Genomic DNA, 22,462 nt, shown 5'->3' on the forward strand with positions numbered 1-22,462 from the left:
TACACCAGCTTGTCACTTCCTGGAGTCCTTGGCTATAACTAATTAATATTTGCTTTGGCTTGTCAGTTTGTGTTTGTCCATTTACTCATTATTTATGGTACACTTACTTAGAACATGTGTTTCTGGGAGAGTTGGCACTTCTGAGAGGGAGTTGCTGCCCCAAGCAAAAGGAGTTTAACCCAGATATCAAAGATATTTAGGCCCAAATTGGGTTACTTTGGCACTTGCATCTCTTACTCCATCCCTATAAGACTATTAATTCTTCCATTTTTTTTTATCTGTTTATTTTCAATAGTAGGCTATATCTGCTCTGGCCTAGAACTGCCTCCAAATCACCCAGTAAAAATGGGAAAATTGTGCTGGGGAAAAAGACATGTGGAATGCCATATTTCGGATGGATGGATCTTTTCTGTCTCTTGAGAGAACTTGTAGGTACTACTGGCCTTCTTATGTGAAAATGTGTGCGTATGTGTACACCCTGTTTGAACTACATGTTCATGTTATCTGTTGCAAATTTACGTATCACTTCTCTGCAAGTATTTTCTCTGTATTTGGTTCCCTTGACCAGTCACACCTCTTCAGAATGGTTGCCATGACAGCCTTATAGCCTCAGCCACTGCAGGGCTGCCAGAGGTTTGTGTGTTTATTTTTTCTTACTTCCATTTCTGTGTTTCTACCATAAACACATTGCTAGAGAAACCAAATAAGCAGTGATAAGGTTTCAGTTTAGTTGTGTGCCTGTGCCAATGTTCTTATCTGCGTGCGTGACAGGTAATAAGGCCAAGTTAAAAAAATCTCTTGCAAATTTCCTCAGCTTGATCAATAACTAATTGGTGGAGAAATGGAAAAATTAGCCTGTTCAGTATTTAGTCATTTACCATCAATATATCTTTCTGATCAGGTTAAAGTAACAATTTGCTTTTTATTGAAGTTGCTTCTCTCATTAATGTGTTACTGCTCTCTAACCCAGTGAGTTGAACCCTGCTTACCTGCATGTGTATGTACCTGTGTGTGTTTGTGTTGACTTGTGGTTACATGTTTAACTGTAATTTCCAAAGACATGCATTGTTCACTTGGACAATTTGCTTCATAAATGGACTTATTGGTTTGTATGAGTGCTCGAGAGCACAGAAACACAAAGTTACACATAATGGCTGTCAGTAACTGGAAACTCCTTCAGTCTCCACACCGCAACCTTCCACGCCAGTTGTTGTGGTATGGACCCGACATGCATTTACATTTCTCTGGAGGTGCACATCAGGTTACATAGAAGGTTGCGGCACACTTAATCACACATATGCAGGCTGAGGCAGCCACACAGTGTATCCACACACATACAGAAGATGGGAAGAATGTAGAACGACTTGTAAGTGTCGCAGTGGAAAGGAATAGAACCGGAGAATAGAGGAGGTGTGGACAAAGGGGCAGTCTGGGGTCAATTAGTATTCATAAAAGACAAATGAATCCATAGCTGTGGCCTAATTCCAATTACTTTTGATCACCTAATCAATTAGAGTTGGTTAGGGTTACTGTAGCTAAATAGAAAATTAACTGCGACATTCACCATTGGCGTCGAGATGACTTTTCATCAGCCCCCATATCGGACATGTTAATTTCCTCATCAAGGTGTAGAATGGAAGGATATTCGCCTGCCCGGTCAAAAATGCACACTACTGCACACACACATATGAAACCACACACAGTTATTACAGGCCCTTTATTAAATATCCCCGTGGCCCCTTAATAGACAAATAGCATCTGATTCTATCAAGCAGAGTAGAGAGAAGAGAGAGGGAGGAGGAGGGAAGAAAATTAACGGAGTCCTCGGTGGCAGAGAGAATATGTAGCACTGAGTAAATGAGTAATTCAGAACTGATTGATTGTATGAGAGAGGTTGAAAAATGGTGAATAAGAGAGTGCAAAATAGGTGGAGATATTAGAGGGAGACAGATATAAAAAAGGGACAGATTGCAAAAGAGGGGGAGGGAATGTAACAGAGGGGAAGAAAATGGACGATGGAGATGTGATTGATGGATAGCTCGAGAGAAAGATTCAGACAAGAGGGAGATAGAGTGCTAGTCACTTCCCAGATCTTAGGTTGATGGTTATTAAGTTTACACTTCTCTACGTTCTGTATGTCTTGTGTTACTGTTACTGCACCTTTTCCCATTTCCATCTGTAACCTAATTTAAGTTCAGCCATTGCCTCAGGCTTATGGAAGAGGAGTGGCAGCAATACCAGGTCAAGCCTGGGGAGGAAAAAAGCCCAGTGGTTAGCATTCCCTGAGTGTTAAAGCCACAGGGTCTGGAAGGAGATGGAGGTGAGAGGGTGCTTGGTGGGGGTAGGGAAAGGATGTCTGGAGGATACGTCTGTGTATACTTCTCAAAAAATTAAGGGCGCACCTTTTTGATTTTTGGTGTCAAGTCAAGTTGCTCTGTTTGGAGGAAATAATACAGTGCATCTCAGTAAAGCCTTACAACTTGAATATGTCATTCATCGAGATCTGATGTATTTATGCAAAACCAAACACTGACTTTGTTCAAATCCAAATTTAATCCAATTTTGTTCTTTCTTTTTCTTAATCACCCTTCCTGCTCAGTGTATTTGTGGTACCCACAACGGGTAAAGAAGAAACTGTTACTTTAGGTTTTAATATTGTCAGGTCCAAAACATTGCTGACCTTTTTAGCCATACTAGCAACATTTCTCTTGGGCAGGTCTGGATTGGGACAAAAAATTTGACCCATGCCTTTTTGGAACAGGCGGTCCACTGTGATCATCCAAAACAATGCAGATGGTCCAGTTAAATATGTGCACATGTTTGTGCAATTTTTTAAATTTGTGCTATTCCTTAAAGCAAGGAAATGGAATAATAGGTCAAAGTAGCCATTCATTTTTTACTGAATCCTTGATTCCTAATTATGTCCCTCCATCTATTCTCTTACCATATTAATTATGCCTGCCTCTATCGCTTCCCTACACTGTTTTTCCTCCTAAATACTATACACAAATGAAAGTTAAATTTCTAATGTGACCATATGCTACATGGCCAGAGTGCAGCGGTGCTGTGTAGTGATGCTGGGCCAAAATTCATTGGTGATATACTGAGACTATGTGGAAATTTTTTGGATTGACGAAGCAAACTCTCAAAATTCTTTGGGAATCACTGGTGCTGTGTCCTACAGGGTAAAGCGAAGCAGGGCCGTTCAGCTTGTTAGAATTACAACTTTAAAAAGACAGCATCTGTGATAATGTACATCTCTGCACGTGACATAGATCATTTGGACACCTGTAAAGTCCCCAGTAATGCCGAACGATATATTGAGCATCGTCTTGCCTCAGGCAAGCCATGAAGTTAAGCTCAGTGCAATCTCAGGAGATTAGCTGATCTCATTCCCACCCCACATTAGCTGATGGCTCAGCTGACACCCTCCTACACATCTAACTGGTAAATCTCATAGAGGGCACCATTTAAGCTGCTTTACCCCAATTGCAGTTGCTACACAACTGCAAGCCACTTTGTAACCCACTTCCAGCATAGGTGCTCCTTCCTTGCCATTACTGACATTTTCAGTCTCATGTCTGAGTAGTTAAAAAAGCATTAACTGTGTGTAGCTCACATCTAAACAGATGTTTGCATGAATTTGTTTTCATTCCTGCAGATTCATTTCTTTCTGCCCTCCATGTCTTGCCCTGTCTCTAATTTGTCTCTCTTCTCCTCCCCCTCTATGTCTCAGCCTCTCTCCTGGTCTTTGAGGCCAATGGCCAAGACAGGCTTGCACGATGCAGTATTGATGTGGACGGTTAGTTAGCTCTTCCTCCCCATATAGTCCTTCCTGTCTAATTAGTGTCGAAGGAGAAGGGTATGAGCCGTGTGTGTATCTGTGTACATGTGTGTCCTAGCCTCTGCTCTCTTATCTCTAAGCTCTCATTAACCAGGCTTTGTTTTCCTTGGCTTCATTAGCATTCCCGTGACAGTGGCTGTTACCTCAGTACGAGGCTAAATGCTAGGCTAAACGGTACCCATAAGAAGTGAGTTTGCCCCTTTTCATTAACATTAGTCTGTTTACATTGGCTGTTTGTGTGTGCAGTGACACAGCTTTCCTTAATAGCGCTTTAGCAGTACCTCTACATATGTAAGTGTTTGCTTTAGCTGCTCTGCTTTAAAATTGTGGGAGAAAAATCTTTCCTCAGAATATGTTAGACTGTAGACACCCTTGGGTGAATTCACATGTCTGTGCCCATGAGGAATCCTGACTTGGGTATTAATATGAAGACAGCATCTGGACATGTTTCCTCCAGGTGTAGGACACTCTGCAGTCTTTAATATCACTCCCTGGCCATAATGCAGAGAGGAAACAGAGCAAATAGGAATGCCAGTAGGGTTGGCGATCTTCGGGGAGGTGGGGCCAGAAGAAGTAGAAAAATGGAAAATGTATGAGAATAGCAAGAGGCAGAGATGGGGCATATGTCATTATTGAGATGAGGTCTTCTCTGGGGAGAGTATAGCCAGTCGGGACTGATATATAAAGGAGACCAGAGTGTGACAAGAGGAAACCTCTGCTAAGGTGGTGCAGGAGCAAAGGGTCCAACTCCCATCCATAATGATCACCATGGAGACCATATAGCAGCAAGATGAAAAAATAGATATGTTCAGCAGTATCCAAGCCTTTCCTCCACCCATTCTCTACCCCCTTCTCCCACTAATAAATCGGTCACCACCCAACAACAATAAACAGGACTACAACTATAAAATTCAGCCATTGAAAACTCATATTGGGGTTTTTGTATATTCTCTGGTTAACTACAATTGTTTAGTATAGCTTTTACTTTTCTCACTACAAGAATATAATCAGTATGCTAATATCATTTTAATATAAATTTTGACAACACATTACTGTGTCATTCGGGTTTGATGAGATGCTAAAACTATAGTACTATTGTCACTGCATGTTTGCTAAAAGCCTAAAAGAAGGAAGTGATGCAAAAAATATTTGCATTTGTAGGATTGATTTGTGCTTGCAGATTTCATTTTTAGCTACAAATACAAACTGTTGAAGTCTCTGTGTACTTTCTTCACCCTCAGACAAATTGATGTTTAACTGCCAGCCTCATCCATAACTGCAAATATTTGTTAGTTAACTGTTTGAGGTCTAAGTACTTAATCCCAACTGTAACCCAGAGCAATCAGAATATTTCATTTTTGTTTTAATAAATTGTTATCAATCTTGACAATCAGGCAAGAAAGAAAATTATCATTGACTTTTCTACAAAAGAGGGTTCAGGATAGTTTTCCACTTATGACAAAAGACCTCAGAGGATTTACTGGAAACCTTTGTACAAGTCTTCTTTATGCAGTCACACATGGTAGATTTTTCACCCAACTGTTTTTCATTTATGCCCAGCTGCACTCTTGCCTATGGATTCAGGAGCACTTTAATTAATGTGATTTAAAAAAAGGTCTTAGCACATTCACACATTAAAGCACATTAAATGTGTCACACAAAATGCTTTCATACATTCAGCTACAATACTTGTGACCTTCTTTTATTTTCCGTGTGGCTGGTAGATCTTGACAGCTCTGTATACTGTTTTTGTTGCTTTTTTTTTTGGTCTTGACTTATGTTCGCTATTGAATTAAAACAGTGAAAATAGCCAAACAATCAGAAACCATCAATCTGTACAGTGGTGCATTTTTTAATGTTATATCAGTGTATGATATTCTAACTTTTCTGCATGGTTACTCCATTTAGAGCACATGGAGTTCCCTGCACCAAAAACCGGGGCCTGTTTTAATGAATGTGGAGGGTGTTTTATTGATGTAATGCTACTGTCAGTCCCACCGCAGCTTTAAAGCAAGGCTAAAGGAGATTAATGGGAGAAAAACTCTTTAACTATCAGAAACACTCTTTCATGTCAGCTTTACTGAATGTGCGAGTACTTCAAAATTAAAGAACGTGGGCTTTTTCCGATGCATCATTTTGTACCACTGTTAAAAGAAACATAACAGGAATCTGTTGTTGAAGAGACAGAGCTTTTTCAGCAGGCAGTTGAGTAAATCATCCATGATGTGCAGCCACACGACATGCATTTTGAGTAAGAGCTGTCTCCTCTGTCAGATGAATATTGCTCAGGGTTTGAGTGTGGCGAGACAGATGTGAGAAATTATGAAGAAAGCCGTCATACCTTCTATCCATCCGTCCATCCTTCTCTTTTTCTCCCCACCCCCTCTCCTCTTTCCTTATCACCGTTCATTCCCTTCTCTCTCTAAACCGCCCACTTACATTTTCTATCAGGAGCCCAGTGCTTACGTATCCTTGCAGAAGCTGAAGTGGTCATTATTCACAGCTTAGCCCATCACTGTTTGCTGTGAAATAGCTCACAGTGTGCTAACATGCGTTCAGAAATGCAATTAGCATAGCGATTAGCACAGCTATTTCACATGTTAACCCATCCAGCACCTCTCTCAGGACCCCTACAGTCAGAACTGACAATGCACCCATGCAATCATTCCCTCTGAGGTGGAAATACTGTAAAGCGAACAGGGATATGTGAAAGGGAATTGTGTGTCATAAATACACAGCATGTAAGAAACTGCACAGAAATTCAGTTCCCATTTCTCTTTTCCTTCCTGTTTCATTTTCCTTTTTTTTTCTTTTTTTTCCTCTGTGGCCCTTCCATTTCAGCATCATGTAGTCCTTATCTCTGTATCAGTTTGGCCTCTTTGTCCACAATATGTCCCCAAGGATCCTTTCACTAAATGAAAAACCCCTCACTGATGGAATTACACACACACACACACACACACACACACACACACACACACACACACACACACACACACACACACACACACAGGCAATATAACAATGTTATCTCAACGGCATGCCCAGTGACCCCTCTTAAAAGATCCCTGCCATGGCTGTATAAACATAACCTCAGTAATTCACTCACACACTGCTTTCAAACACACACGCGCACAGACACACAAAGAGAAGGTCTAAATAATTTACGGGTAGAGACGTCTAGCCCCTAGCATGAATAAGTAAGAGGCAGCCTACTGGCCTATTGCACCTCTCTCATGGCCCCTCTGACCACGTACACAGTTTAATCAGCTCATAAATATTGCATTGCTTGCTTACTTGATAGTGTCACTAATTCATTCATGTATTCATTTTTGTTTTCATTTAACTACCACTTAGTGAGTTCACAAAGTGTGGTGTTAAGACAGAGAGTAGAGATACTTTTTCACATGCATTCGAACAGTTGAAATGGGAGAAAATGCATATATTTAAACCACTGAAGCTGTAATTAAGCACCATTAAACTACACCGTGTCTCTTATAATTTGAGTTTGACTTTTATAATTTTTGACTGAGAATGACTTATTCTAACAATAGCTAGTGCTTATTTCCAGCTCTGTAGTTTTTCATTCGTGGACAGGAATAGCATTGCATGATTTAGAGTTCAGAGTAATGTTTATTCATATTATACTTCATTTTGGTGCAGCTGCACAGTTCATCCACTATCTCAAATAAGCTATTTAACCCTCGCTTTAATTGAACGTTCTTCTGATTGGCTGCACCTCACAAATAGGTTTGAACAGCAGGTGGCTGGAGCTTCTGTGCTCACATTCTGTGGTAAACATTCCATGCTTAATATCAACATCAAAGGAAATAGGGGAAAACATAAGAGGTCCACTTTAAAGGGAGCTGCAGACAGATTAGGGAGACTAGCAGCGATGTGCCGACCAGAGACCGCTGAATGTCAATGAAATCCGGCAAACTGTAATGATTAGAAGTAATTGGTAGCAATACAATGCATTTGGGAGCATCACCGATGACCCTATGATGAGATCAGAAATGTACAAGAGGATTACCTATGTAATCAGAGCCTGAAATGGCCACTAGCAACCAAATATGAGTTTATAATGGCCAAAAAATGAAGCTACTTTTGGCTGCTCACTTATTCTCAAGGGGCCGCCACAGCAGGTAACTCTGCGTATTGGATTTGGCAGATTTTTATGTTGGATGCCCTTTCTGATGCAACCACGAGGAATTTGTATCTCCTCCCAGGAAGAGACAACACAATAAGTGATTTGCTTTATATGTGGACAGTGCTTAAAGGAATTGTTCATTTCCATTGTTTCCAGTGTCATTTTTTTTATTCTTGGATTCCATGAGATTGTTTTGCATGATTGACTGCTTAAAAGGACTTTTTTTCATGATGCAGCACCTCAATGCATCCACTGTCTGAAACAAGCTACAGCCAGAGCTGTGATGGTCTTCGGATATCCCATCTGATATTCTGAAGAGCCAAAAGTAGAAAAAACTGGCAGAAAGGTAGTGTTAGAGCTGTCTTTTGACTATGTTTACACATTTTTATGTTTATTGTGTGTATCACCCATTGTAGAAGTATATAAATGTTAGACAAATTCAGCTATGTTTTCACAAAAAACAAAGACTAAAGATTGAAAGCATTTTGTTCTTTGGACTCTTACAAGAGAGTAAAAAAAACGGTTAATATTATGTGCACACACTTATTGCATTGCACTTTTAGGATATATAAAATGACCCCAAACATGACAAAAGGTAACCTAACTATGATGTTATATTGGCTGATGTAAATACAAATCTCTTATAGTAAAATAAACATGCATCTACAAACAGCACTACTGAAATTCCTTCATTAAATAGCTTGCCAAAGTTCTTTAACTCACTATCAACATATTGATTTTCTTCATACATAAAAGTTGGCTTTTTAATTAGATGGTACATTTCCCAAATTGACACTAAACTTTTAAGTGATATAATAGACACCAGAGACTTTTTACATTCAACACACAAAATGCAAAACAATTAGTTTAACTTAGAAATCAATTCAAATAGTCCATAATGAATTTACCTCCATAATCCATTGCTTCATCTCATAGAAGAGTGTCCATGAAATTAGCAGATGGATAGCTGGCAGTTAAAGTTTAATAGTGCAGTGTTCCCTGTCTGTTTAGAAATAAACTGTTCATCAGAGCTTCAGAATTAACAGATTAGCTCATCAAAGGTCTGACGGAGGGCTCAGTGAAGCCAAAAGCACCACCACAAAGACACCCAGAATGTGTAAACTACAGTTTAGGGCTACCCTAAACTACTTGTAGATAATGACAACTTTTAGTTTAGCAAAGAACCAGCTTGCTTAATGTTGAAATAATAAATTTTAAATTGATTTTAATTAAAGATAAATGACCAAACACAATTAGCAAAAGCAAAAACACTGTAGTTTCCTCTGTTACTAAAACATTGCATATATATAGTTTTTACTCACAATGTATTACAGACCTAAATAAACAAATTAAAATACTACTTTAAGTCTTTAGCTGCATAAAGTTAACAAGAGTCACTGATAAGGAGTGTATTCTGAATTTTGACATAATGTTATTGGCATCTAACTTTGTTTGTTTCTTCCAGCTGTTTAGAGAAGTCTTTTTCCTGAGTTAATTACCTAACTGTTGCATCGGACAATGGCAAGATCCATTTGGTAAATATGTAATTATGAAGCAGGAACTTTAATTATAATTACCTATATACCTTTAAAGAATTTGCCACAAAATGAAGACAGGCTCTAACTCCAAATAATACTGCAATCCTTCTTTTGGACAGATGAGATGGCTGAAGGGTGGAGTTACAGTTTACCTGATTTCTTTTCAAAAGTGTACAAAGTGTGTGTGGACACACCATAGCCATAGCTACATATAAAATCTAACTTGTTTAATTATCAAAAAAACTATTAAACTATTGGGAACAAGGTAAGAAAGTTTTGACTATGTGTTGTACTGCCACATTTTGCCTATAATGCATGATATTGGTGTGGTGGGCATATCTAAATAAAACTGTAAGGAAGAATAAAGAAACCAGCAATCTTACCAATATCTGAAAATGGCTTCTGTTTCTTTTTCTCCTTCTCTCTTATTGTGTGCGAGTGTCAGCATAGCAGTTGCATAAATCATGTTCAACTCTTAATTCACTGAGAAAAACCTGTCACATCATTTTCATAAAGTTAGGCTGCTATTCAACTCTTCTTTATCCCCTCACTCAAGTGCCTGTCCCCGATTTCGACCTATTTGTCTCCGCTGGCAGAGTCTGCTGCTCTGTTACATTCTGAAAGTTCAATGGTCAGGAGGACATCCTTGCTCTAGCAGCACAGATCGTGACAAATAGGGAAAGGAGCGGGGTTGTGGGGCTGAATAAGAGGAAAATCAATGAGTGGGAACACTTTTATTTTTATTTTTTGCTTCTTGTCTTTTTGGGGTTTTTTTCCACATTTCTTTCTTTCACACTTAATTTCTCACAGTAGAGGGTTCTTCTGTTCTGCAGATATCTCTGTGATTCGACTGTTGGTAATTAAACTAACCGTCTGAATGACTGATGCAGATCTAGATAAAGGAATTATCCGTGGCTCCCTTTCACAGAAAATTCTTTTGGAGCAAGTGTAGAATGACAGTTTTAAAACTTGACTAAGGTTCTCCAGAGCAAATCTCTACTGTACATGTATAATGTATGGTGATATGTAAAGCAAGAGAGCCATTGAGAAATACTAAGGCAAAGGTGTAAGAAGAGTGAAAGAGACAGATAAAGAGGTGAAGGGAAAATGGCTATAGAGAGAGAGGTAAGGGGAGAAAGAAGGTGAAATAGCGTAAAACGCTGAGCACAGGGTGCTGCATGTTGGCGGGTATCAGGGGGAGTATTTGGTGGCTGGGAGCCAGTATGAGTGAGATGAAGGGAGGCGAGTCTGCAGAGCCAATAAATTACGGGCCTTCAAGCCCCACTTTACATTAATGGAATGTGCAGCGCTGCTCTCTCCAGTCTGCTGCTGAGATTAAAGAGTAGGGAAATGGCTGTGGACAGGCTCTCCCCAGCCTGGGCTCTTGGTGTGTTATGGGCCCAGAGAAATCCACAGAGTGGCCCCATGGTGCACATGCCCACAAAGCAGTGAAGACTCCACATATAGGTCTGGACTTTGCGTTTTAGTTGTAATATCATTACAACAAAACCTCCCAAGCATCTTTAAATTGTCATCACAAGCTATTGGCTTTTGGGTGCTCTCAGAGAATTTTCTTCTTTTTTTTAGAATCCCCCTCACGTTGGTGTTTATGTGAAATACTGTATTAAAGATCAGTTTCCAGGAAAGTCAACCTGGATACAGTGCGGTACTCTGAAGATTTCTTACAGATTATGTGGGATAAAGTGTGCGAGTACCAAAGAATGGCTGAAGCATATCCACCTAAACCCTGCTCTCTTTCAGCCTCTAAACCCATTACTCCACTATTCATCTCTCAATTGAACTGTGCCACTGTTGTGTCTCTGGCTTTCTCCTGGTGGCTTTACACTTGTTTGATGTAATCAGATGCATCTGGGAAGATTCAATTAAAATGCCGTTGCCTTTCTTAACTACTTCTCATTGCTTGCATGTCTCCTGCCAGTCTTTTAAAGTGATTACACACAATTATTTCAATTAGATGTCAGGAAGTAGTGCCATCATCATCAGACAGTAATCAGGTTGTGGAGGAGCGGTGGGAGCCATAGAGCGACAGCTCCTCTCATTCTCTTTCATTAAACATGGAGGAGAACATTGCTGTGCATTTTCTCTTTTCTTTTATAGTTTCCTTCTATTTTTCCAAAATGTGGCACACTTTTAGAAATGGAAGAAATACACTTTTTTGCCCCCTGCAAGCTGCTATCATGTCTGCTAATGAATTAAATCCATTTCTGGATCACTTTCTGAGAGACGGGTGAAGCTGAGGGATCGAGTGAGACACAAAGGAACAGGCCTCCCGTTTTCTCCCAGACAGAGCCAAATACACAGCCTTCTGGCTATGCTTTCCAGTGAGGAGCAGTCAGTATGATATGAGTTCCTCCCATTTTACAGATAATTTCAAATTCAAATTGATGTTAGCACATGGAATGACATAGATACATGCGATTCACCCCCACAACCAACCCACCCCAATACCCATTTTTGTCTTGCTGCTCGATTCACATATGCACTGCAACTCTGAGACATTAACCGGCAAACCTTTACACAAATGTGTGAATCAGTCAGATAGGATATTCAAATATTATACCCTACCAACTGTCTTACACAAAACTGATGTAATGTGTGATTGTACTCATGTGTGAATAGAGCAGATTATTGTCCAAGTCCTCCTGCAAACACTTCCCAGGTATGTCTCCTCACCTAAACCCTATGGGGTATTTCCAGTTATCAGAATATATATATTGCAAACTATTGCCCGTGTTTTGTTTCCTCCTAAGTATAGGCAGTCAGTTATTATTAAGCTTTGAGTAAAATAAACAATATATGAAAAACAGCAGTCCTAAGATTCTTGCTAATTAACATTTATAAAAATACAAACAATAACAGAGAAATTTCTATGTCTTTGTATGTTGTTCAGCAGGAGCTCCTGCATGAAGCTGTGTGAGATGTTTATGGTGGTCTGTGTTTCTGTTGGAGCTCCAGAATGCTTGGGGAGCAGAATATGCCATAGCAGTTCTTATGGGACTCTGGTATCGTAACAAAGCTGCTGTGGCCCCTTGTGATAACAGAGGCTTTGCAGGAGGAGACATGCACAGCATAATGAACAACCCACCACCACTGCAGCACACGGTGCACATACACTCATTTACACCCATGTACACGTACATACAAGGTCAGAAGCGCACTGGTGTGTCTTTTTCCTCCTATATTATTTCACACACACGATAATCAACAATACACAAAAGTGCATACACAGTTATGAGGCAGCTCAGACCTCTGCAGCACATGCTTGGTTGCTTAGCCAAGGCCACGCTGACTGCATGCCTTAAAGCAGCATCAGTATGCTACAGGCATGATCCAGTGTCTACACCTCTCTGTTCTCCCTCCCTTCGTCCATCTCTCTTTTACGCCTCCCTCTCGGTTTTACATCTTACCTGCACCACTTTCTCCATGCAAACTGGGCTCTAGTATTCTCTCTGTTCCTGGTTGCTCCTTCTCTAAGTGTAAAACAATCAGATCAATCGTTTTAGCTAGCCCAACTGCTGTGTATTCATCTTTTTTGCAATTTTCAACCTTCTTATTTATAAATTGTGTGTATTTTCTTCTACTCCCTCACTGTTTTATATCTCTCTACACTTCTTTGTCTGTTTGTATCACCATGGTCTTGCTTCACTGCAGACTGGGCTTTTGAGTTTCCAGGTCCAAGTGGAGAGCAGCATGTTTGGATAATTATTCCGTTAGGATCAAGCCATACTGGTTAATGTTGTTTTTTTTGTTTGTATTGTAACCAGGGAATGGGGCCATTAATTGCCCCGCTGATGGCTGTCATCATCCACACCCCTCTAAGTCTGACACACAGGGGTAGAGTGTGTGTGTCTGTGTGTGTCTCAGCGGGTGTCTGATGGGAGGGTGCTCAAGTGTGGAGGACTCATCATGGGTTATTAGGAGCATGCAGGGGGGCCATCAAGCGTGAGAGATAGAGAGATAGAGGCAGCAAAGAAATGAAAACAGAGAAAATGGTTAAAAGTGAATAATTTCTAAAGCAAACTATTGCTGGAACAGAACTTTAGCTATGATGAAGTAGCTTCCTGCTCCTCGGGATACTTTTTGTCATTTTGGACAAACTTTTGTTGCTATGAATACTGTGTTTTGGGGAAGACAATGAATAATGTTAGATTTATGATGAGGACTTAAGTAGTTGGATGATACAGTTTTAACTTTGTCTCTGTACACAAACATTTTAAATTATTTTTAGTGAAGAAAGAAGACCAAGATACCCTGTACTCTGTATGATGTCACTGAGACCAGACCGGACCCACCCACCATCTATTTAAGTCTTTTGTTTACACTTAGCAGTCATTCAGAAGTTATTAAAGTAGGAATGGCCTTTAAAGGAAGAGAAACTAAAAGGACTTCTTTTAGTCAGTGAATAAACTCGGGAACTGCGGCATGAGGATAAATAAGAATTAAAACCCCAGCCAGACAAACTAGTTGATGACAACAGTCATGAGGGAAAAATGAGTATTGCAATTGGTCGCTGGAATTTGCAGTGAAATCAATTGCTAAAGCCCCAGTCATGCAGCACTAGAGACTGGTCATCGACCCCCCTGGACCCCCTGATAACCAGTGGTTGCTAGGGAAAACTGCAGTTGTTGAGAAAATGAAAATGATCGCAAAGGGTTACTGAAAACCTCCTTGCAACTGTTTTGATCACTAGAAGCTGCCCAAAGTTTCTATGAAACACTACAATTAATGTATCGAAGAAGTTAGGGTTAGTATCTTTCCCAAGTGTGGAGCAGCCAGGTATCAAATAACCAACCTTCTGATTAGTAGATGACCTACTCCATCTCCTGAGCTACAGCCACCCCTTGTACACTTCATCCTTCTAGTTTTATGAGTGTATACCTGCCAAAAATCACCAGCAGCTGGGTTCCACTCGCAGCTTTTCTTGCCCATTGCCTCTGGGTTTGGCAAACTATTTGGTTCACTGGATCATGAGCACATCTTTTGCTTCTCTGCACCCTTCTCTTCTTCATTCTGGTACAAATTAGTCTTAGTTATGTCTGTCCAAAGACTCTTATTCTAGATGTTTTGAGGAATCTAGCCTTTCTCGGTCTTGAGTGTTACCTGCAGAGATGGGCAGTAACACGTTACTTGTAACGAGTAAAGTAAGGGATTACTATTGCAAAAACGGTAATTAGATTACCGTTACTTTCCCATAGGAACGCTGCGTTACTGCGTTACTAAAACCGTGATTTTTTTTTGCGAGAATGTCTCACGACAGTGACGTAAGCGAGTGCGCCGTTAGTGACAACAGCTGTGTGCAGATCAACAATGGATCACATATCGATTGTGGGAGAGAGTATGAGCGTGCAGCGTTTAAAGCATGGAAGTACTGACCTTACTTTGAGTTTGATTCCATAAAAAGTGACAAAACCATTAGCGTCCATTGTGCGTGGGAAGAAAACTTCTTTTTACAGCGAAAAAAAACCCTAAACAAGCACCGAGTGCGCAACGACGTAATGGGAAATTCACAGAGAAACTCGCGGATTCTTCAACTGACCGCAGCACACCTGCACCAGGGTAAACCTCCGCCTACCCCAGTCCTGCTTTACAGGTGAAAATAGAGCAAAAGGACCGCTGAGTCTTTGACTTTATTTATTTTCTGCTGTGTTTTACTTGCATCTATTTGAAAGACTAAGTGTAAACACAAAAAATATTTTATTTTATGTGCTGGAATGTGCAGAAAATAGCTTTAAATGTTAAACTAATTTATTCAAGTCAGAGAATGTTGCATATAATTAAATTTTTGCTTGATGCATAAAGTTAAAAGATTAAAACTGATAAAACAAGTTAAAAAAAGAGACTTTTCCATTTGATTACATTTTGTATGCTGAAAGATCTATCGCTTTATCACCTCTTCAGGTTGTAAATCGTGTTTTTAAAAAGTAACTAAGTAACTAAGTAATTAATTACTTTTGAAAAGTAATTAATTACTTTTTGGGGGAAGTAATCAGTAATTAGTTACTGATTACTTTTTTCAAGTAACTTGACCAACACTGGTTACCTGTAGTAAATTATTAATAGCCCTGCTTCCCTTAGAATGTTCATGACTTGGTGAATATTTTTCCCCCACCAAGGAAATAATTCTGTGGTCCTCGCTTTACTTGTCTTCTGTTGTCTTTAGGTTCCTTTGGTATTTCTGGTGTGCTCAGTGCATTCATTCTTTATAAAAATAAATAAAGTTTCATCTAGTTCTTTAAAAGATCTGCTTTATTTTAGCCTTCTTTCTTTGCATCAACACTTTTGGAATGGTATATTAAGAGTTAATGTGAACAGTGAATATCCTTAATGCATATTCAACTCAATCTGTAATGGAAAAAGAAAGGTGACACCTGGCTATGAATCTGCTTATCAGCAGAGGTGGAAAGAGTACTAAAATATTTTACTCAAGTAAAAGTACTATTACTTTGCTGAAATTTTACTCAAGTACAAGTAAAATTACCTGTCTAAAAATGTACTCAAGTAAAAGTAAAAAGTAGCTCATTTAAAATGTACTCAGAGTAAAAGTTACATAGTTTTCTGTCAGCAGGAGGACAGCCGCTTCCGAGTAGTGCAAAAAAAGACAGTGGGATATAAATCTCAAAGTAATTCTTTTTTAGTGAAAAGAAAAACTTTACAAATTAAAGTGCAGTGGCAGTTAAACTGCAAGTCTATACATGAAAATGGATAATGGTCACCAAACCAATCAACCAAACTGTCAGGTATCACAGTGTTTTCAATACAAAACCATATCATTACTTCACATGAGAATGTGTTCTAAACTGTCAAATAAGAGAACAAATCCTGAACTGAACGGCAGCTGCTTTAAAAATGTTTTTTAATTTTTTAAACATGGCCCTGCCCTACTGTACTTCTAGATTAAAGTTCCTTTGTATCCATCCTAGAGTGTTACTCTCTGAACTTCCTGTTAATTTTGAGGAGCAGTTGATTTTCAAAGTTAGTAGAGTTCATCCTTGCTCACTTTGCAGTGAACAGTAGTCCAGCACAGCTAAAGAGACGTTCGAAGGCAGCTGAGGCAGGCAGGCCAGTGTTAAGTTTGAGAGAAAGTTTTTTGATATCCTTAATAAGACATCAATGCATTACATAGCTACCGCTGGTAAATTATACCAATATACCTTGTGTTTTTTTTTTCACATCCGTTTCTTCGAGTTCAGGGTCAGCAGAATTCGACGGGGCTTCTTTTTTCACTGGATCTGTAACACCGATGTCAAGACTCCATCTTTAACGTGACCTTAGCGCCAATTTGTTCTACTACCCATCATTCCCTGCAGTATTTCCGAAGCGCAATGTTTTTTTTTTTTTTTTTTATTTACTCAGTAACGGGTGTGATTGAAAACGTAGCGAACTACAATACTTTATAAAAAATATACTTAAGTAAAAGTAAAATTACAGACTTGAAAAATGACTTTAAAAAGTACAAATACACAAAAAAACTACTCAATTACAGTAACACAAGTAAATGTAATTCGTTACTTTCCACCTCTGCTTATCAGTTATTTGTCTGATCAATTTCAAGTCTGTAAAAATAGAGAAACTTTATAAAAATTGCGCTAATTAACAGTTAAAACAGTATTTTATTTAAAACCAAATAACACAGGGATTCTTTCCAATTCAATTCAGTTTTATTTATATTGCACTAAATCACAACAACTGCTGTTTCCTCAGTGGTTATGGCATCTGTCCTCATGTCTAAGTCGTTGGCTTGGTCGGGAGTGTTAAAGACTAATGAGCTAGTGGGGTGGGGGTGGGTGGTACTGATTCAGGGCCATAACCACCGAGGAAACAGCAGCTGCTATCAAATTCCTTAAAAATGGCAGGGTGCCAGGTCTGGACATAGTGTCTGCGGAACTGCTTAAGCACGGCGGACAGTGCCTCATCAATGAAATAACGGACCTTTTCAATTCATCCTGGTCATCGATGCGAGTGCCAGAAGAGTGGCGAAAAGGAGTCATTATAAAGCTCCCCAAAAAAGGCAACCTGGCAGACTGCAACAACTGGCGAGGAATCACACTCCTTTCTGTTCCAGGCAAAGTGTTTAGCATTGTCCTCCTCCGAAGACTCCATAAAGCGGTGGACCAGAACCTCCGCCTCTCAATTACTTTCGTCGATTTCACAAAGGCATTTGATAGTGTCCATCGAGATTCCCTGTGTAATTTTGCCCGGTCATATGGCATCCCTGAGCAGTTTGTCAAAATATTCTAAACTCTATACCTTCATTCCAGTTGCTGCATTCGCACAGAGGAGGGCTACACGGATTTCTTCACCATCGAGACCGGTGTGAGGCAAGGGTGTATCCTCTCTCCCTTCCTCTTCCTTCTTGTCATTGACTTTGTTATGCGGAGTGCCATGGACCAAGATGGCTTTGGGATACCCTGGCATCCACCAACACGCCTGAATGACCTCGACTTCGCAGACGACATCGCTTTGTTGGCCGACATCCAGAAAAACATTATTACTATGACATCATGCTTGGAGCAAGAGGCAGCCAAGGTGGGCTTACGGATCAATGGAAACAAGACCAAGGTCATGAGGATAGGTTACGTGTCAAATTGTAAAAGCGGGTGCGTTTTTTCAGCGGCTCCAGACGACCTGGTCGACCTCAAATATCGGTCTGGCGACGAAGATTCGCCTGCTCAACTCCATCGTTATACCTACCGCGATCTACGCCTGTGAGACGTGGAAAACATCAGCCAGAATCACCAAAAGACTCAATGTGGCCCAGCAGCTATGGCTAAGATGGATCCTGGGGGTCTCCTACTGCGACCATGTCACCAACGAAGAAGTACACCGTCAAACTGCCACACGTCCCCTCCAGGACATTGTGACTGAGCGGCGTGTGCGCTTTGGAGGCCATGTTCTACGTCAACCCCCACATTGACTGCCTAAGCTCGCCATCACATGGAACCCACCCCATGGAAGATGCAAACCAGGTGCCGCCAACATCAACAACCAAACGACCCTATTTGAGCAAGCACTTGGCAACAATGGGAAGGAAAAACTCCCTTTTAACAGGAAGAAACCACCATGCCGTTATCAGAGTAATTTTCTCAGGTGTTGCAAAGGTACTCAAACCACAGAAGGCATTGCATTACTGATTTAACTGGTTTGGGTCGGTTGGGGGACAGGAAAAATCGCTGCACGTAGATAAAATGTGAGAAGAACAAGTGGCGCTGCTGCATTTAGTAATAGATATGAAATGGTTAGATCATTTTACACACACACTTACACATATATACATATGGTGCACACACTGGTCGCTGTCATTGGCCACTGTTAATTTCCTGCGACGCACATCACAGCACATGAAGACAGATAAGAATAAAGGATAAGAATCTAGACAGCCTTGTACGCCATGATTAATTTATTTCATATTCTGCTTGCCTAGAATAAATGTGCAGTTAATATTTTATATTCCTATGTCTTTCCTCATGATTCCAACATGATTATGAGGGAGACACGTAGTCGGTGTGCATGTTTGGGAGGCGAGAGAGCGAGAGTGTGAAGGAGACAGAATGAAATCATACGTTCTGTGAATCGCATTGTTAATACTCTTTGTGTCTGTGCAGTGTTGCTAATGTGACGTTTAAGTAATTGAAATTGAAAACAAAATTAGATTGAAAGAGACAATTAAATGGGAACAGGAGATGACTGGAGTAGAAGAAGACTCTGAGGAGAGAGGGAATCACAGCATTACCATATGTAGTTCAGTGTGGGGGAGGAAACAAGTCCTGACACAGTTTTTTTTGTTTGTGCATCTAAACAATGCAAGAATAAATAGAATAAACCTATCTGTCTTTATTTTTTTCAGTTTAGCAGCAAGAAAATAAACTATATAGTTTAGTATTGTAGATCATGTGAATTACTCTTTTGGCCTCAATAACGGGCTGAATGCATACATACACAGAGATAAAGAGAGAGTTACAGATTTCATATAAATTAATAATACTACCCTTGAAATTATGTTATTGTTCATAATTGAAATCTTAAAATAAGCATGCTGAGAAGTCATTGGGTATTAATAGTATAATTTGCCAGATTCACAAAGCAATTGAAGACTCAAAACGCTTCATCATTCTACACTAAAATTATATGATGGAAGTCCCACGCATGCCTCCCTTTGAAGGTGTATGTAGTAATTGTATTTGTGTGAATATACCGTATTTTTCGGACCATAAGGCGCACTGTCGATGAAGGGCTCTGTTTTCATACATAGGGCGCACCAGATTATAAGGCGCATTAGGCGAAATAAAACAGTCAGATAAATCAAACTTTACTCAACTCATTCTTCTTGCTTCCTCCACTTCCGTATCATTGTTTGATTAATTTTGAATTCTCTTGCAGCTGCTCTATTCCCATGTTGTTGCAGTATATTAATGACTAACCGTGTTTTGTGGATAGATTATCTCAGTTGTTCTCCTGACTGAAGTTTGGTCCGTTTACAGCAGCCTGCCATGCAATTGCATTTGTGCCTAACCATCGAGAACCCTCACGTTAACTTTTGTCGAGTGGACAAAAGTTAGCGTTCATCCTCCAGCTTCAGTATTTATGTTATGCTAACATAGCTGTGTCGCTAGTGATCATGTAGCACATCATTATAGACCACCTAGTCCATCTTCAGTAACCCTACAAAAGTCACTGCTGTTTGTTTTTTTTGTCTTCATTTATGTTGGAAGTGATAGCAGAGCTGTATGTTTTAATTCTTTCAAAAATCTCTCAGTCAGAACATGGTATATCATGTTTAGGTGGACACTAGCGAGCTAACTTCCTGCTAACTTCTAACTCCGTTAAATTTAATAAATTCAGTTTTCATGGATGCCTGGATGTTAAACTTAATTGTTACACCTGGTAAAGCAGCAACGCTGATCATTTTATTAAAGATGAAAGGATTTAGACAGTTTTTAACTCTCAGTGATGCCACAGTGTTCGTTTGACTTTGGGACCTGAAGCGGACAGAGTTTTGGTCCCAGATTACTCTGCGAGGCTCCTGACTACGGTAGCTGTAATGCTCCGACGATCCACCAAGCGATGCGGCTTCGTAGCTTACGAATGTCGTATTAAAACATATTTATGCACCACATAAAATCGGTTCGAGGTCAGTAAGCACAACCAGAATACATACATAAGGCGCACTGGATTATAAAGCGCACTGTCGATTTTTGAGAAAATTAAAGGATTTTAAGTACGCCCTTATACTCCGAAAAATATGGTACATACAAATGTCTCCACAGGTTAATGCAGAGAAATATTTTATGGTGATGAAGTCAGCATGTTGCATTTGGACCTGCATGTCAAAAAAAGCTGACCAGTTGACCCAGCCTCTCTTTGTGAGGGAAGTTTGGATGGAAACTCTTGATCTGAACTGGAATCATTAACCTGTGCTTCAAATCCCTGCTCTGCGCCTGTAATGATGTTGAATATTAGAGTTAAAAAAGGCATATTTCTGTATGAAAATGAATAGTCTCTTTACTGTAGACAAAGACACATGTTCCTGCCTTTTTTCCTTTACATACTCTTGTCATATGGTTGCAGTAGGAGTAAAGGAGCAAGTGGTGATAATAGGAAGTAAGAGCCATAGGCTGATGGAAAAGTTAATTAGAGGCCAGGACAGTCATCTCCACCTTCTGACCCATTTCCACCCCTCCCATCATCTCCATCTGCATCTGTCATTCACATTCCCACGACTGCTAATGAGCGTATTCTGAGGCATACATTATGTCTGCAGCTGTACCTTTTTCCCGGTTTAGTGCAGCTCATCTGTTTTTTTTTTCTCCATCAGAAAGAGCGAGCTATTCGTTCCCACCATGTCTCCAATTAGAATCCCCTCAATTCATGTTTCTATCATTTCTCCCTCTTCTCTCTATCCTCTTGTTTCTCTCATCTGCCGGTGTTGGAAGCAGGTTGTAAAACAGCGTGCCTTATCCAAATGGAGACGAGCCCTGCGGTCACCGTAGTTTTGTTACTGAGGCAGAGTCACATTATTCTCTTTAGTCTGCTTGTGTGTACGCTTATGTGTGTATATGTGTGTTTTGAGGCTGTGCATGACATTAGCCTCGCAGTGACAGGTAATGATCTCATATCCCCGTTGGTGACTGGAGGCACACAAGGAGAATTATATACACACACACACTGTGAAAGGGAAAGATGTGGAAAAGAGATTGGTATTGTAATGGTACTCTAATGGGTTACCTGACAAGTGCTTTTTCTTAATGTTGTATCCCTCTCTCCCCCCTTCCTTTTTTCTCCCTCGCTCTCTTCTACAGGTGCATTTTCCCTCTTTGAGGAGCAGTGATATGGACACCAGGTGTGGTGACGCTAAGGTATGCATTCACTTCTGAGAGCACACACACTTGTGTGCTTTTAACACGTTATGAGAGGCGCTGCCCTCTCATCTTATTTGTTCAATTCTACCTTTTATTCAGAAAGTTGACCAAAAATGTGACACTTTGACAGAACGCTATGCACTGTGTAATACACTTTAGTGTCTGTGTGAATACAATACCCTGTGTGAAGCTAACAGTAGTGTAAACTCATACTAAATGCTATAGACAAATTAGTACCCCAATAAAGCATCAGACATCCATGGATGTTGTTGTCTGGACTAAATGTGGTCAGCCACTCACAGTCTTTAAAAATATGCCCCTTTGCTTTTAAATGTGGCAGTAAATGGAAAGGTGAAGAGTTTTGACAGAGACCTAAACAGAACTATAATTTTAACCATAAATTCATGCTTACACACAGTAATTTTCCATTGATTATAGGGCTGAAAGATGCCTAAATGGTACTAAGCTTTCAGAAATGGGTTAAACATTGTTTCAAAACTGAAATTTTAATATGTGTACAGAACACAACTAGTTGTTGTTTTTTATTTTGTTT

General features: G+C 39.9%; 1 protein-coding gene across 1 annotated transcript in view; it reads left to right on the top strand.

The window, feature by feature from the left end:
- The window catches only part of dab1a (DAB adaptor protein 1a), a 232,936-nt gene that overhangs the window by 115,575 nt on the left and 94,899 nt on the right, over positions 1 to 22,462 (top strand). Inside the window, exon 2 of the mRNA XM_082523995.1 lies at positions 21,850 to 21,906. The gene's annotated coding sequence lies outside the window, so the exon portion shown is untranslated. The remainder of the gene's footprint in view (positions 1 to 21,849; positions 21,907 to 22,462) is intronic.

The sequence above is a fragment of the Aulonocara stuartgranti genome (genome assembly GCF_965226115.1).
Source record: "Aulonocara stuartgranti genome assembly, chromosome: 23".
NCBI lineage: Eukaryota > Metazoa > Chordata > Actinopteri > Cichliformes > Cichlidae > Aulonocara > Aulonocara stuartgranti.